Genomic DNA, 15,410 nt, shown 5'->3' on the forward strand with positions numbered 1-15,410 from the left:
CGTGGACAGTCAGAGAGGAGGTGCGCGATCGTCTCTTCGCAGCCGCAGGTGTCGCAAGCAGGGCTGTCGGCCATTCCAATGCGGAAGGAATAGGAGTTTGTGAATGCCACGCCGAGCCATAGGCGGCACAGAAGTGTTGCTTCCACTCATGGCAACCCTGGTGGAAGACGGAGTTGCAAACTTGGATACAATCTGTGAAGACGTGTGTTCGTGAATTCACTGGTGTTCCACAGAGTTAGCGTAAGCTTGCGTGCGAGGGTGTGAAGACTTGTGGCTGCATCTGTTCTTGACAGCGGTATGGGTACAATCTGGGCACCATCATGGGCCGACCGGGCAGCGTCATCCGCACTGTCATTTCCCAAAATCTTGCAGTGACCCGGTATCCACTGGTAGATGATGATGCTGTGTCCGTTGTCGATTGCGTAATGGGGGATTAGTCGGATGTCTGCGACTAATTGCACATTTGGTCCGTGGTTGAAAGGGGACAGCAGACACTGGAGAGCTGCCTTTGAATCACAAAAGATGGACCGTGAATGTGGTGATTTGGGACCTATAAACTCCAGAGCAGCACGGATAGCTGCGAGTTCTGCAGCCGTCAATGATGTAACGTGAGACGTCTTCAATTTGATAGTGACAGATTGAGCGAGAAGTACGATTGCTCCACCTGAACTTTCAGAGCAGACAGAACCGTCCGTGGAAACGTGGGTGCGTTCGATGTGTTTTTCATGTAAGAATGAAAGGACGGTTTGTTTGAGGGCGAAAGATGACATCTCCGTTTTCTTTTCGATGCCGGGAATAACAAGAAGGGCCTGGAGTGGAGGCAGATACCACAGCGGTAGAGATGGTCGTGCTGCAGGTGTGAAGTTTGACGGTAAACTTCCGTGGTTGGCGGCAATAATTCTGCTAAACGCTGAACGAGGTCGAGCGGCAGGAAGGGAGGCGAGATGATGCGATGGAAGTCGGGCAAAGTGCCTGATGTGAACCCGTAAGGAGTCGATATGAATATACGTATTGATAGGGTGGTCATGCGCGATGGCTATTGTTGCTGCCGCTGATGCACACCTGGGAAGGTCAAGACAAATTCGCAGAGCTTGAGCTTGTACAGATTGGAGGGCTCGGAGGTTGGTCTTACCGGTCACACGTAGTACAGGTAAGCTGTAGCGTAGGAGACCCAAGAACAGTGCGTTATAGAGTTGGAGCATTGCACTCACAGACGCACCCCATGACTTTCCTGCAAGAAATCTGAGCACGTCTGTTATCATCACTAGTTTCCTTTTTAGGTAAGAGACGTGAGGACTCCAGGAGAGGTCTCGATCTATTATTACTCCTAGAAAACGGTGCGTCTTCTCGTAGGCAATTGGCTGTCCATTAATTCTAACAACGTATTGTCTCATTGCTTTGCGCGCGTGAAAGCGACTATAGAGCACTTCTGGGAGAACACCTCCAAACCTCGTGCTCGAAGATAGCTGGATGTTAGTGTGGCCGCTTTTTGCAGTCTGGCGCGCACCTGTGGACGCGTCGGTCCTGATGACCAAATGCATGTATCGTCTGCATAGATCGACGCATGGACGGATTGTGGAAGGGTGCGAACCAGGTCGATGAGCACGAGGTTAAATAGAGTGGGGCTCAAGACTCCGCCTTGTGGTACTCCGCTGTATGTGTTGTGTTGCGATGATGCACCATCCTCTGTTTGCACAAAGAATGACCTGTCTGTCAAGTAGCTGAATATCCATCGAAACACAAGTCCCCCTAGGCCGACATCGCCCAAGGCGTCCAGGATGGCTCGATGTGTTACGTTGTCATAAGCGCCTTTAACGTCCAGGAACATCGCCGCTGACTCTCTCCTTAGGCTTTTTTCGTGTTGAACAGACGAGACAAGATCTATGACGTGGTCTATCAAAGCGATACAAGAAAACCTGCTGGCACTTTCACAGGAATAAAAAGCTACATTTGTATAAAGTTTGGCATATTGAATGCAAGTCCGCGTACGTATTCATTGCTAGAGAAACAATCACGTTCAGCAAGCTCATTTTCTGACCGAAAGTTAAAATGAATGAACAATTGCTCACAGAAGGCATAAATGTTTCAGAAATCTATTTCTTCTGCAAGAAACGCTAACTTGGAAAAAGGGTGGTACAGAGGCTGGTCATTTTACAGATAGTTTGTCAAGTTCTGCCATGCTACGAAAGATAGGGGCAGCATCTACGCTCTTTTTCCGCAGGAAAGCGATTTCTCTTCGCACGTGATGACAAAGGATAGCTACAGCTAGCTGCCCATTCCTTGACGGGCGCTTCAAAATCAATGTTCAGACACTCCAAGTTTTTAGTGATCGAGATATGGCGATTTATAATTTCGCAGTGCTTTGTGTTTCCGCAGCCGTATATCTCTACTTTACTGTCCAGTTGACAATTCCTGGTACGTTCTCGAGCCTAGAAGAAATTCTATGGGTAATATCGATGTTATTTGAAGCCAGATCTGGCCGGTTTATAAATTTCGCCGCACCACTTATCTTGCCGAGTAAAGTTTCCTTTTCTGCTCGCACTATCCCGTGCACCTCCAGGCTTAGCCTGCTGCTAGCTGCTCAACATCCTTTACGGTTTGTTTGAAACGCCGCACATCATTTGCCGCACTGGTCCCATCGAGTAGCTTCGTTCTAAAGTCGGCTGGAAGACAATTGTTCATTCCACGTAGGTGAACGCACTTGTCTGTAGAACGCTGCGCAAGTTGCGTGCTCCGGACTGCACTGGCGACATTAGCGATAACACGTTCTAGAAAACCAGCTGGATGTGACAATGTGCGACTAAACTTACGAGATTTCATGTCTCCTCTCGCCCTGCTGGCATAGCATAATGCGTTGGCAGGGGCTTTGGCCATCAAGAGGGCTTTCTACGCAAGTGTATTGACCTCTGGTGGTCACGATAGGTGGATGATGCAACCTTACCAGCCGTCCCTACGGAGATATCATGCTATGCTATTTATGAATAAGTACGAGGGCTACGGAGGCCATCGGGTAAGTACGAGGGACATCGGAAATTAAATAAAAAGTCGAGAAACAGGGCACGCGGAGCTCACCCTTTAAGTCAGGAATTATGACGCGATTTTCTTAAAGGGGCCTTCAAATTTATATACTTATTTTGGAAACAAGACATAAGCTTGGCAGAAAAATTTTGGACCCATAGCACGAATGCATTTTTACATAACCACAGTCATCACAAATACAAAAATTAATGGATTACGGATACAGACTCCTTATAGGTGATGCATTACATTATGAAAAGAACTGAAATATTTGAGGATATTCTGATGCAAGAAAAAACCCAAGTTAACTGCAGTGATCTCCTGCAAAACATCGAACTTCTTGTCAATATGGTAGTGTATCTAATAAAATAATGTTTTGTTCTAATCCTCCCCGTACTATAAAGGGACTTATAACGTTGTTTTCATTCAGCAGAAAGTGATTCGTACGTTTACATGCAGCGCTACGTTCTAGAGCCGGGTAGAACTTTAGGAAGGTGGTGGGATTTGCCAATCAAAGGCGAAAGCATCGAGCCTCCACCAATGGACGCGCATTCTAGACTGACGTCACGACGGACGGACGGCGATCCCACCGACGGAGATCATGGCGGCCTCCGCTGTGAAGTGGGTCGAGGCGCGTCACGTGTGGAAGTCTGCCCCTCGTAAGAGCGAATTCCCAAACTGTTTTGTGGCGGTCTGTCATGCCGGAAATATTAGTGCAAGCTTACGATGCGCAATTTGTGCCGCGTGCGTTTGTTCCGAGCCGTGATCCGGCAAAGAAAGCTTGCAGCGAGCCTCGGCGATGCTGCGCTAGGCTTTATCTGAAAACAGGATACCGTGGTTATACAACGCTGCAAAAAGACAGCCTTGGTGTTTGTTCCGCGGTGTTTTCTTTTGCTCCAAGCTGAAGTAGGGATGAAAAAAGTTTGCCAAAGTCTGGTACCTTTGAGCGGCGGGTGAGTTCCTGCATTGTGTCGCTGCGTTTCTCGTCGGACGTGGTGAACTGATGGAGTAAAACCATTCTCAGGAGAAATGAGAAAAGCGTACGCGGATGCAACAAACCTACGAGTGTCTCCGCAGAAAAGATTGTGAAAGCAACCCCCAGCGCAAAATATTCGTTGCTACCAACTCAGCGTACAAACGATCGTTGGCAGTAGTGTTATAAGATAGCGTAGCTTCGAGCAACGTCGTTAGAGCGATTGCATAGCACGGTCGATTGATTGCTGTCTACCAATGATAACAATTAGTGTCTAACACGCGCTACTTGAGCGAATGTCACTAGTAACGGTCAGATAATTGGTTGCACTGTTTGTTGCCTTAATGTCAGCCCCATTACAAAGTCGTATAAAATTACGACCATTAAACCTAATACACAGCCTAGCTACCTTTAGAAGGTAGCTAGGCATTGATTCGTGTCGCTGTGTGGCTGAGTACTCTTTGCTCACTGCACGTGCCAGCTGTAAAATGCCTGCTGTGACACACTCACGTACAAGTTGTGCTGCCAGCGCTTGATATTCTTTCCCACAACACAGTTCTGCGCTGCTTTTCGATTCTCGATTTGTCGCTACTAAAAAATTCTATGACAGTTTTAAGGCAGGCAACGGTGCAAATATATATACATATATATATATATATATATATATATATATATATCTATATATATCCAGCTTGTGAGCTGACTGTACTGTAGCTTGTGAGCTGACCTGTACCCGCGTCTCTGTGTAAACGCGGATGCGCATCTTCTTGTGTGTTTGTGTATATTTTTTATTCCCCCATCTTTCTTATGTATGAGGTTTTCTTAGTTTTAGTGCTCGCATTCGTGTGCATGTGTGTGCATATGTGCACGCTTTCGTGCGTGTTTGTGTTTATAATAATTTCTGTCCTTATTTTGTATGTGCGTTTGCTTTTCTATTTTATTCCCGCTTCGTCTATTTTCACAATGTCATTAACTCGTCTCACTCAAAGCACCAAGTCGTGAATAGCAGGGCTGGCCTCTTCGATCTGACTAAAGCATTTCTTTCTCGTCTACCATTTCTCTCTCTCCCGCTCTCTCTCTCGTCTACCATGTCTTCTCAATTTCCCGTCTTGCTGTGTTTTCTCCTAGCATTTTGTCTTGCTTCTTGTGTTGTTTCGCCGTGTAATTAAGCAACTTGAATAAAATAAAGATCGATCAGCTATGACAACAGAAAGGTTTACAGATACATTATGCTAAAAGCATCACGTGGGTCGCACAGCAACTTCGCCTCTCACCCCTGCTTATGTGTTTATGCATCAGTACATGCGGCAGCTACCAGGAGTGCACATGAAAAGTGCCATATTCTGAAACAGCTCCTTGCTATGTTGCTGCTTTTTTCACGCTTCTAGTCTTTCGCTGCCCATGACATATGGTTGTACACATTTTCAACAGGGATAACATTGTGCAGTGGGGTGTCATTTCCTGTCGGACGCTTTCATCATTACAAAGGCATTTTTTAGTGAATGGAGCCCAGTAAAGGAGTAAATTGACAGCTTTTGCAACTTTCACAGTTTATTATTTCCCCGATTTCGTTGTCTGAATCTGGTCACCGCTTTGCCTACGGCTTGTGCAATGAACACAATGCCTCAATAACACACGTTCTAATTTACTCAGCATATTCCGAAAAAAAAAATAACGATGGAAAATGCTAGCAATGTTGTCCAGAGTTATTAATTATGCTTGCATTTCCCGAGTCATATAAGCAAATTAAACAATGGCTACGGCATCACTTTGCGTTGCAGTACAGACTGCAAACGGTGTTTTTCAAGCGTGCCCCGACTGCTGCTACGTCACCATAGGGCTCCTGGAGGATGACAATGGCTGCCTATATTAGCATTGTGGGCCTCATTATAGCTAATAATGCTTTATAATTGTTATCTTATTCGAATTACTTGCCTGAGCCAGATAATCAAAATAAACAATACCACCGCATGAATGTGCTTTGGCATGCAAGCTGTTAACAGTGGCTGTCGACTTCGTGTTCACGGTTATTTCATCATAGATCCTCTCACGCTCGACGGAGGCAGTCCGAATGAGCCTTTTGGGCCCCGCAAAGTTATTAAGAGGGAATAATTGCATTTTCATTCCTATTTGCCAGCATTTAAGCATGTTTACATGCTAGTGCTTAAATTGAGTACGACACGTGCAGGATGTTGCTTTCTCTTAATTGAGCTTCCGCTCAAAGGAATATGCCATCAAATGAACTGCCTATATATTTGAGAGGTCATGGGGTTCCCACCAGCAAAATTTTAATGTTCCAGCAAGTTTTGGCTTTTCTTTCATGAATACGTAGCCGTTATGCTTCTTGTGATTCAATGCTGGACAGCTCGCACACCGAGTTGCTTTCTTCAGTATCACCTTCACCCAGCTGGATGACGATGAGTCAGATGTGGTCACTCCCAGACGTGTGAAGTCCTAACTTTGCCTCGAGGTCAATCACGTGCTGAATGTTCTTGCTGCAGTCTTCTACCGTTACGTGCTTGATTTTCTCCCTCAATATGTCTTCGACAGTGGACAGCTCGAAATCTCTTTTGTCCACAGCAATGCCATTTTTTTTACCTTTGCCCACACGAGCTCAATCGGATTAAATTCACAGTGATACGGCCGAATCGGCGAAATTAATCACAGTGTCCCGCGCGGTGGCCACTTTATCAATTTTCCGCGGGTGCCTGGTCATGGTGGTGTGATTGGCAGTGAACTCAGGCATACAGTGAGGCAAGGTCGGCCTTCGCTTCCGCTGATGAAGTGAGGATCGTGTACTCGTGACCTGACATCAACTCAATGATCGAGGTACTCATGCAGGGCCTCAGAAAGACGTAGAGAGCTCACGCTGACAGCATCCACTGAGGCCTACATGGGATCCATCTAGACGGTGAATTCTGGTTGCCGCCTTAGGTTGCACGTAGCAGACCGTCATTGCTACGCAGGATTCGCCTCGTCGTGGCTTCTAGCCGACGCTACACACACCTCAACGGCCAGTCGAACAGCCGTGATTACAACCACTGTAAGGTGCCTGAAACGCTGGAGCACATATTATGTGATTGCCCAGCATATATTCTTCAGTGACCGACGTTGGATAATTCCTTAGCCAGCGAAGGACGCTGATCTGGTTCACGGCCTGACACTGCAACTTGAAATGTGGCCAACTAAAGTACTGTTAAAGTCCCTGCATGACACAAAACTATAGGAGCAGCTTTGGAATATGGCACTATCTAATGTACATAAGCACCCATCACTTCTCCTCGTCGTCATCGATGCCAACATTTTCACTCTCCTTCCCTCTTCGTCAGCACAAAATAGCAGACTGGAGCGCATCAGCTCAAGTCGGCGTCTCTGTCTTCCCTATCAATAAAATCTCACTCTCCGTCTGCATGATTCGCGACTGTACTTCTGAATGCAAAGTGTACACTGTACTGCTACAAAAATTATGGCCATACGCACATAAGCCATAATGTGATGTGCTATTTCTCCGTTATTTTAACCCCCTACCTTTGGATTATTTTTTCTTTTTTTTAACAGTCATGGAGTCACCTTAACCATTGAAGCTTATCTTCAGCGATTGGGATAGCTGGCTCTTCGGGAGCCTAGTTTCCCAGGATGTCGTAACTTATAAAACAAGAACAAAGACAACAACGAAGACAAGTAGCAATCATGAAAGCCAGGTTCCGGTTACAGAACTAGGGATATTGGACAGACGGAAGTATTGCACTATCTCATAGCCTTACATGAATGAATCAATGAATGATAGAATGAATGAATGAATGAATGAATGAATGAATGAATGAATGAATGAATGAATGAATGAATGAATGAACAGTGTATATTCAATGTGGCGATTATACCATCCGAGATATACGTGTTGTTTGCGGTCTTGCCAGCAACAGCACAAATAAATAAATAAATAAACAAATAAATAAATAAATAAATAAATAAATAAATAAATAACGAACGACGGATAATAAAGACGCAAGCGTGCGTAATGCCACATTAAAAGGGGTGATGCGTCCACAGAATTGGCTGCTTATATTGCATTAAACTCTGTAACGAATAGTCATTGTGTCCTGCAGGGATGGGAGAGAAAGAGAGGAAGAGTTTAATGAAACTTAAGGATTCAGCCCTGCATATAGGACACAAGCGTCAAAGGGGGAAAGAAAGAAAGAAAGAAAGAAAGAAAGAAAGAAAGAAAGAAAGAAAGAAAGAAAAAAGTAAGGTTTGTGGTAGAGAGATAAGTCTTAAGGGAAAGGCAGGGAGGTTCACCAAGCTAAGCCCGGTAGGCTACCCTGCACTGGGGAAGCGCGAAAAGGGATTGAAAAGCAAAATGTTCACTTTGTCTAAATGCATACGTAATTAGTCGGGGACTAAGCGTACTGTCGTAAATGAAGTTAGATTTGGTACAACTGTGATAATTAATTAAATCAGCCCCGTAATTATCATCAGCAGATATATTTGTGAAGAGCCTTGAAAGGTCTTTACATAAAAAGATGGCGGGTCGCAATCAAAAGGCAATGAACATTTCACATATACATATACATGTACACATGCATATGCAAATATATATACACATAGCGGTTGCAGTGTATCCAACAATGACATCATTACAGCAAGAATCTACGTGATTAAAATTAAGGCAAGGTTACGGAAGAAAACATGTTTGCAGAAAAAGTTGTAGTACACGCAATCAAAAAGGATCATAGCGTGCAACGGTATTGAATCTGTTGCCTGCGTTTACTTGGGCACCTGGTTAAGAAATCCCTTAGTTAAGATGGTCATCAACTACTGACATCAAAATCAGTTTGCATAAAGGATATGGTAGCACGCGATTGTTTTGAAACTACAGTTTTGGTGCTGAAATTTTGTCTCTATCGAATTACTTAAATTAAATTCAGCGGTTCTACGTGCCAAGAGCACGATCGGCCAATGAGGCGCACCGTAGTGTGGGACTCACAAATAGTTCGGACCATTCGGGTACCCTTAGGTACCCGAGTTCTTTTGCATGTCGCCCCCAGCGAAATGCGGCCGCCGCGGCCGGTATCGTACCCACGTCCTGGAGTTTGACAGCGCAAAGCCATAGCTATTAGACTACGGCACCTTCTGTGAAAAGAAGACTAGAAAACCTATTTCTGTGGAGACGGAATGTGCGGCTGCCTCAAAAGCTGTTATGTTTCAGCGGAATATTTATTGTTAATTTCTATAACGTTCATTCGATGCGTTGATGCCGCGTTACTTTGTTCACGGCTAGCGCGCAATGAAAGCGAATGGGGCAATAGTGGGGGGTAATGTGGTAACTCAGGGTGGCTCAATAGCCTGAGCTACTCTAAGCCGCCCAACTACTGACGACGTAAAAGCACATCACGCACGTCCCATAAATGTCACATGGAACCAAGCTACAACAAATACTCATTGCTGCAATAGTAACGCTATCACATCATTTCTATTCTCGCGCCGCCCGGCACAATTAAAAAAGGAGTAGCTAGCCATATCGGTGATATTCGCTCAATCGGTAACTAAATTGGTAGCACTAAAATATTTGCGGGTAAATATGTCCGATAAACGTTTGCATATGTTTTCATACGTTATTGCATGTGTATTGCGGCGCGATCATTTGGCGTGCTCAGGTTCGAGAGAAAACTACCTAGCTCTTAAAAGAGATCACTAATATCAAGTGCATACTGCCGAATATGCACGGTGTTTTCTTTACCTATGCCAAATTTTTAAACTTTGCCTGTGCAAGGCAGACAACACAATTCTAACCCTTGATCTAGACTACTCAATGACGCCCCTTATCTCTTATTTCTAAGAGAAATCAAATCGCTTAATTGAATAATTACATAACTACCCTAATTAGTTATTTAATTAACTATTTCAAAGCCTATATATTAATCTACGAATTGTGGTTATAGTGAATTTGCAAGGCATATCCATTTCGAATGAATTCTCTGGACTGCATCAGTTTTCGGATGTTGATATTCAAGGTGTCCGAGGAACTGCATTGGTGTTCCAGTTACTTTGGTGCTTCTATGCATAAAGCAGCATTTTAATAAAAACTGCGACTGGAATGCCAATGAATGTCGTCGAACACTTCGAAAATGAATATGTCGAACTTTGTGCAGTCCTGAGAAATCGTTCCAAGTGGATACGCCTTGCGAAATTATGGGCTATAATTCATAGATTAGTATACGTGTCGTAAAGTAAGTCATTAAAGAGTTCATTAAGGTAAATATGTTAGTTATTCATTTAAGCATTTTGATTTCTTGCATAAGTACTGGCAGCCTCATTGAGTAAATTAGATCAAGGGTTAGAATTGTGCTGTCTACCACAGTCTATTTAGGAAAAAAATTGGTGCAGCCAAATAAAAACACCTTATAGTGTTGCTGATAGTCAGCCCAACAAAACGGCGCATAACGGCGGCATGTTCGCAAATGTTAAAGAGAGGGGAGGTGGAAGCCTTAGAATTGTATATCGGCGCACCACAATGGCCATACGAAGGAGGCATGGCACTTGCATTCTCTGTCGTTGTCTCTGGTTTCAATCTGTTCATTGTCTAAATGAGCCGAATGCTAATTGTACAATATTGAAAACGTATTACAGACATGAAAACTGCAACAACTTTGTGCAGACATCTGGGTGGGCGGCGAGCAACAACAGTTACGTAGATATTCGGATAAGTGCACAGCGATCACCACACTGCTTGTTAAAAAATTTAATTTTGGGGTTTTACGTGCCAAAAACCACTTTCGGATTATGCGGCATGGCGTAGTGGAGGACTCCGGAAATTTCGACCACCTGGGGCTTTTTAACGTGCACCTAAATCTAAGTACACGGGTGTTTTCGCATTTCGCCCCCATCGAAATGCGGCCGCCGTGGCCGGGATTCAATCCCGCGACCTCGTGCTCAGCAGCCCAACACCATAGCCACTGAGCAACCACGGCGGGTCACACTGCGTGTGCCCAACAAACTCGTGTTTTACGTATATGCATGCACAAATAGTGCAACTACTCTTCGAAGTTGTTACAAATGTCAAAGCGCGGTCATATCTTAGAGTGGTCATTAACAACTCAATCAATAGAATAAATAAATAAATAAATAAATAAATAAATAAATAAATAAATAAATAAATAAGTAAATAAATAAATAAATAAATAAATAAATAAATATTGCTATTCGTGCCGAGATTGAGAGAGAATAGGGAAAGGCAGGGTGATTAACCAAGGATGTGCCATATAGTGTCGAGTATTGGGCTCTCACGGCCGCGAATTTCGCCTGATTTTCGAAGGAAGAGGCTTTGGCCGTAGAGCAATCATAGAACTATGCACACCAATTATGGAACTATGTAGACCCCCATGTAACTATTCCTTTGTTACACATGACCAGTCTAGCTGCTACGCGGTCCGGTTATTCTGTGGTATTGCTCGAAACATAGGAATTTGCTTATCAGCACGAAGCCTGCATGAAGGCGATTTTCGAGGTCCGTTGCATTATCTCTCACTCGATCACTTGTTTATTTGTACGCTTGCCTTGAAGTGGTGCAGACTACACAGAGACGCAGTAATATTTTGTTGGAAACTGCCTTTATTGCTCACGTGCCTAATCTAGCATGCACAAGTAGAGTTGCTGCTTACAACACAAATATGACAATGCATTGTGCATTAAGTGCCCAGTAGCATTTCAGCCTCTCTGGTTCAACACAGCGTGTGCAGGGACCTATGTACTCGGCGTGCAACATACGGTACAAGTCTTCAATAATCTTCAAATAAAAGAAAGAGCTTGCCCATGGCAGATAGCACCGTTTTATTCCATGAGCTGATGTGCGTGAAGAGGCGGATATTACTTCAACAAAAAATTGAAATGCTTAATCCACTAAGTAAAATCTCGCTAATTAAGTTTTTAACTACCTTATCGTATGTATTGCACTCTATAAATTTTAGCGGGGAAGACTGCAAGGCATGTCGACTCTAAAATAATTGTGCTGATGTCATTTACGAGGTATTCGCTGTCAAAATTGAGGTAAAGATGCACTGTCGTTGAAAGCGTTGGTTCGGGCTAATTGGTAATCCATACTTATTAGTGTTTTAGCGTAGAATCCACAAAAAGGCACACAGAGACATGAAGGGAACATTAAAAATATTTCAGTGTTCGCTGAAGCACCCGGCATACTTACATAGCCACAACCATATGAAACCAAGAAAAACAAAATATCCCGCTAATATATATATATATATATATATATATGTATGTATATGTATATACACTGAAACGCCAGTAAGGTCACGTGATTTTACAGCGAAGCTGTACATGGCTAGCCCATTCGTTCGTCCCTCTGTCACCTGTACGCGTAAAACTCCTCCAGCACATCCCCATGCGCATGTGCGAAAAAAAAAATAAAAAAAGAGAAAGATAGGCATGCGATTGGCTGCGCCAGTATTGACGTCGTTGCTTTACGTCGCAGCCACGGAGCAAGAAATATTTAGGAGTGGAAACTCCGCTGTTTGCGGCGACCAGAAAAGGTCACAAGCCCGCGGATATATTTTCATGCTGGCGGCACCTGGCGGCATGGGAAGAAATTACCGCCTTTTCGGTTGCCAGGGCAACCGGTCGAGCGTGTTGCTCCCGTTCGGCCGCGCGCGCCTGACTTCTACTGAGGGCACTCTCGCGCGCTTCTTTACCGCTTGTAGCCCGAAGAGCAACTGCTGCTACGCTTCAGCCATTTGAGCACAGTAAAAAATAAAACGCGTTTTCCATGACAGCTATAAGATGATAAGTAGCTTCTGGTTGTAGCCAGGGCTATCTTGCTCCGTGGCGGGCGGTTTTCGGCTTTTTGCGCTTGCGAAACTGATGGCTATCTCGTTCCTAATCGCTCAAAGGGCGACCGCTTGTTTCTCGCTCTAGTGCTCACAGGGGTGCGCGTAGGAAGGATGCCGCCGTGCATGTGTTTCCGTTCCTTTTCTTTTTTTTAAGACTCGCGAAAACTAGTTGCCCTAGCTACTTGGCGATAAGAGGAAGATTAGCAGAAGTTTGCCACACGTGTTGCTTTTTTTGATGGGCACACAATAAAACAGTTTTCTTGAGTGCGCGCACCTACGCAGTTCTATTACGGCGTGCCCGCTAAAGCAAACACCCGTGTCGTCTGCTTGTCGTCTGCTTTGAGCGGGCGCCGCCGGAGTGAGCGCCGGAGCCGCCGAGCCGCCTGCCGGGCGCTGCTTTTTTTTTTTTTTTTCGCTGTGGCTTCTACGACGCGCCGCATGGTGCCGCCACTGCATAGGGTAGCGTCGGCGCGTGCAACAATTGTGACTTTATCTGGTCGCCCGCGCTCGCTCGCGCTGACGGGAGTTTCACCTCCTATATGTCTTACTCCGTGGTCGCAGCCGAGAGCGCGTGCAGTAGATTCTCTCCGGCTCCGAAACTGGTATGGGCCGTGCTTCATACGTACTCCTGAGGAGCAGGCAGCTTTCTATCAACAATACCGCGACCAGAACTGGGAACGAGCTCGTCTAAGCCTTGTCGATGCTGCAGCCCGGCCACAAGAACATGCTCGTGCAGCCGAGCGCAAGTAGCAGCTGCGTACCGCGGATCCGGTAGCCTAGCAAGCCGTGGTTTAACGAATCGTCGGGATTAACCAAGTGATAAACACTGTTGCCGCACGTTTCAGCTTCGCCAGCTAACCATCTGCACGTATTGCTTGAGCGGTGATTTGTCCCCCACTTGCCATTTCCCTTTCCCTAGTGCAGGGTAGCAAACCGGAGGCTTTAACTTTGGTTAACCTTCCTGCCTTTCTCTCATTTGCATCTCTCTCTCTCTTGGGCAGTGATTTTTTTTGTTGAAGTTCTGCGGAGTTTTTGAAGATGCGTGGCCTATTGTAGATGAAATCATTCGAACCCTTGAGCTTTATTATTCATAGGGGCGGACAGTGCCTGCTCGAGAAATGGAGACACACATTCAACGAATTAAGAAATTGCTAAATAACTTCTTAATTTATTATCTTATGGCACATAAGCTGGAATATTCGTAGAGCTGGACATTATTCGTACTATCACATAAAATCGAAACACATATTAGCTGAATAATGAAAATTTTTCAATTACATATTAATCAATTACTTCACGGTACAAATTGCAATTTACAAATTTTAGCCCGTGAACATATAATTGTAGTAATTGTAAAATATGTAAAGTTAGAATGAGTAGAATTCTTAAATTTTGAGCCTGTATAGATTGTGTATATGAGAGAGAGAAGTCATATGGAAAAGGCTACCACGCACCGGAGAAGGAGAAAGTGGGACACGTATTTCAAGGCATCATAGTGAATTTATCCCGTGAACAATCATGTGACAAAATGAATTTGTTGTGGGCATAAAAGACTTTGCGTAACGCTTTTGCGTAGCTTTTGCGTAGCGCTGCGAGAAACAGTAAGAACAATGTAATGCCTAGAGGGGACATTGAATCCCAAATACATTTATGTGTTTGTCTAGCCTTAACCTTACGTGGTCTTCTGTCTAATTTGAGGAATTTCTAACTCTCCGAAACTGCGACAGCTGTTTGCAACGTTTTGTTCTGTACTGATTAGCAACATTTTCATAGTGTACTAATGAGCATAAAAAATGTGCTTAGATGCGAAAAAGGACGGTATCTCGTGTTACCAGGCGCAAGTTCCTGGTAGACCCGTTATCAGAAAATCATTTATGAGCCCTTGTTGAATCAGTATTAAGTATATTGTTCTGTTTTGCCCGCCACTTAACACGCCCCCATACTATTGGCATCGGGTGGCGGCGTTGTGAAGGGACTGATATGGCTTACACGTAATCTAGTAGCGAATAGATGATATAAATGATCAGTGAGCATCCACGCGCCAAACTTTGTTGTCTCGCCAAGGGTGGGGTAAGCACCGGCCACCGCACCTGTGCCACTTCTACGTACGAAATCGTGGACTGGCTCACGCCACAACTGGGATTACAGAGGTGCGTATGTAGCCAATGCCCAAAGACTAACAATATTGTATTGTGTTGTATTAACACAATATTTTATTGTGTTAGAGCATATTTTTTACCCCAGGTATAAGGGCGCATATTTCAATAGCAGCGGTTTTCTAAAAGTTGCACCAGGTGAATATGCATTGCAATTTTACCGGCTACAATTCATGAATTGCAATACGTGCCATCAATTATTTCAAACGTACCTATATATATATATATAGATATATACATACATATATTCCTGTTAAGTAATTACTTAAGCATTTAGATCTGCAAGTGATGCCCACCTGGAACAGTACTTGTAATAAATGGGGCGATCCAGTTCAAGGATTAGAAGTACACCACCTGTAAAAGTCAAGTTAATAAGAAACTGCGCAACCTGAATAGTCGTTGTTTAGTGCCCAAGCGGAGAAC

The sequence above is a fragment of the Dermacentor andersoni genome, chromosome 9 (genome assembly GCF_023375885.2).
Source record: "Dermacentor andersoni chromosome 9, qqDerAnde1_hic_scaffold, whole genome shotgun sequence".
NCBI classification, from domain to species: Eukaryota; Metazoa; Arthropoda; class Arachnida; order Ixodida; family Ixodidae; genus Dermacentor; species Dermacentor andersoni.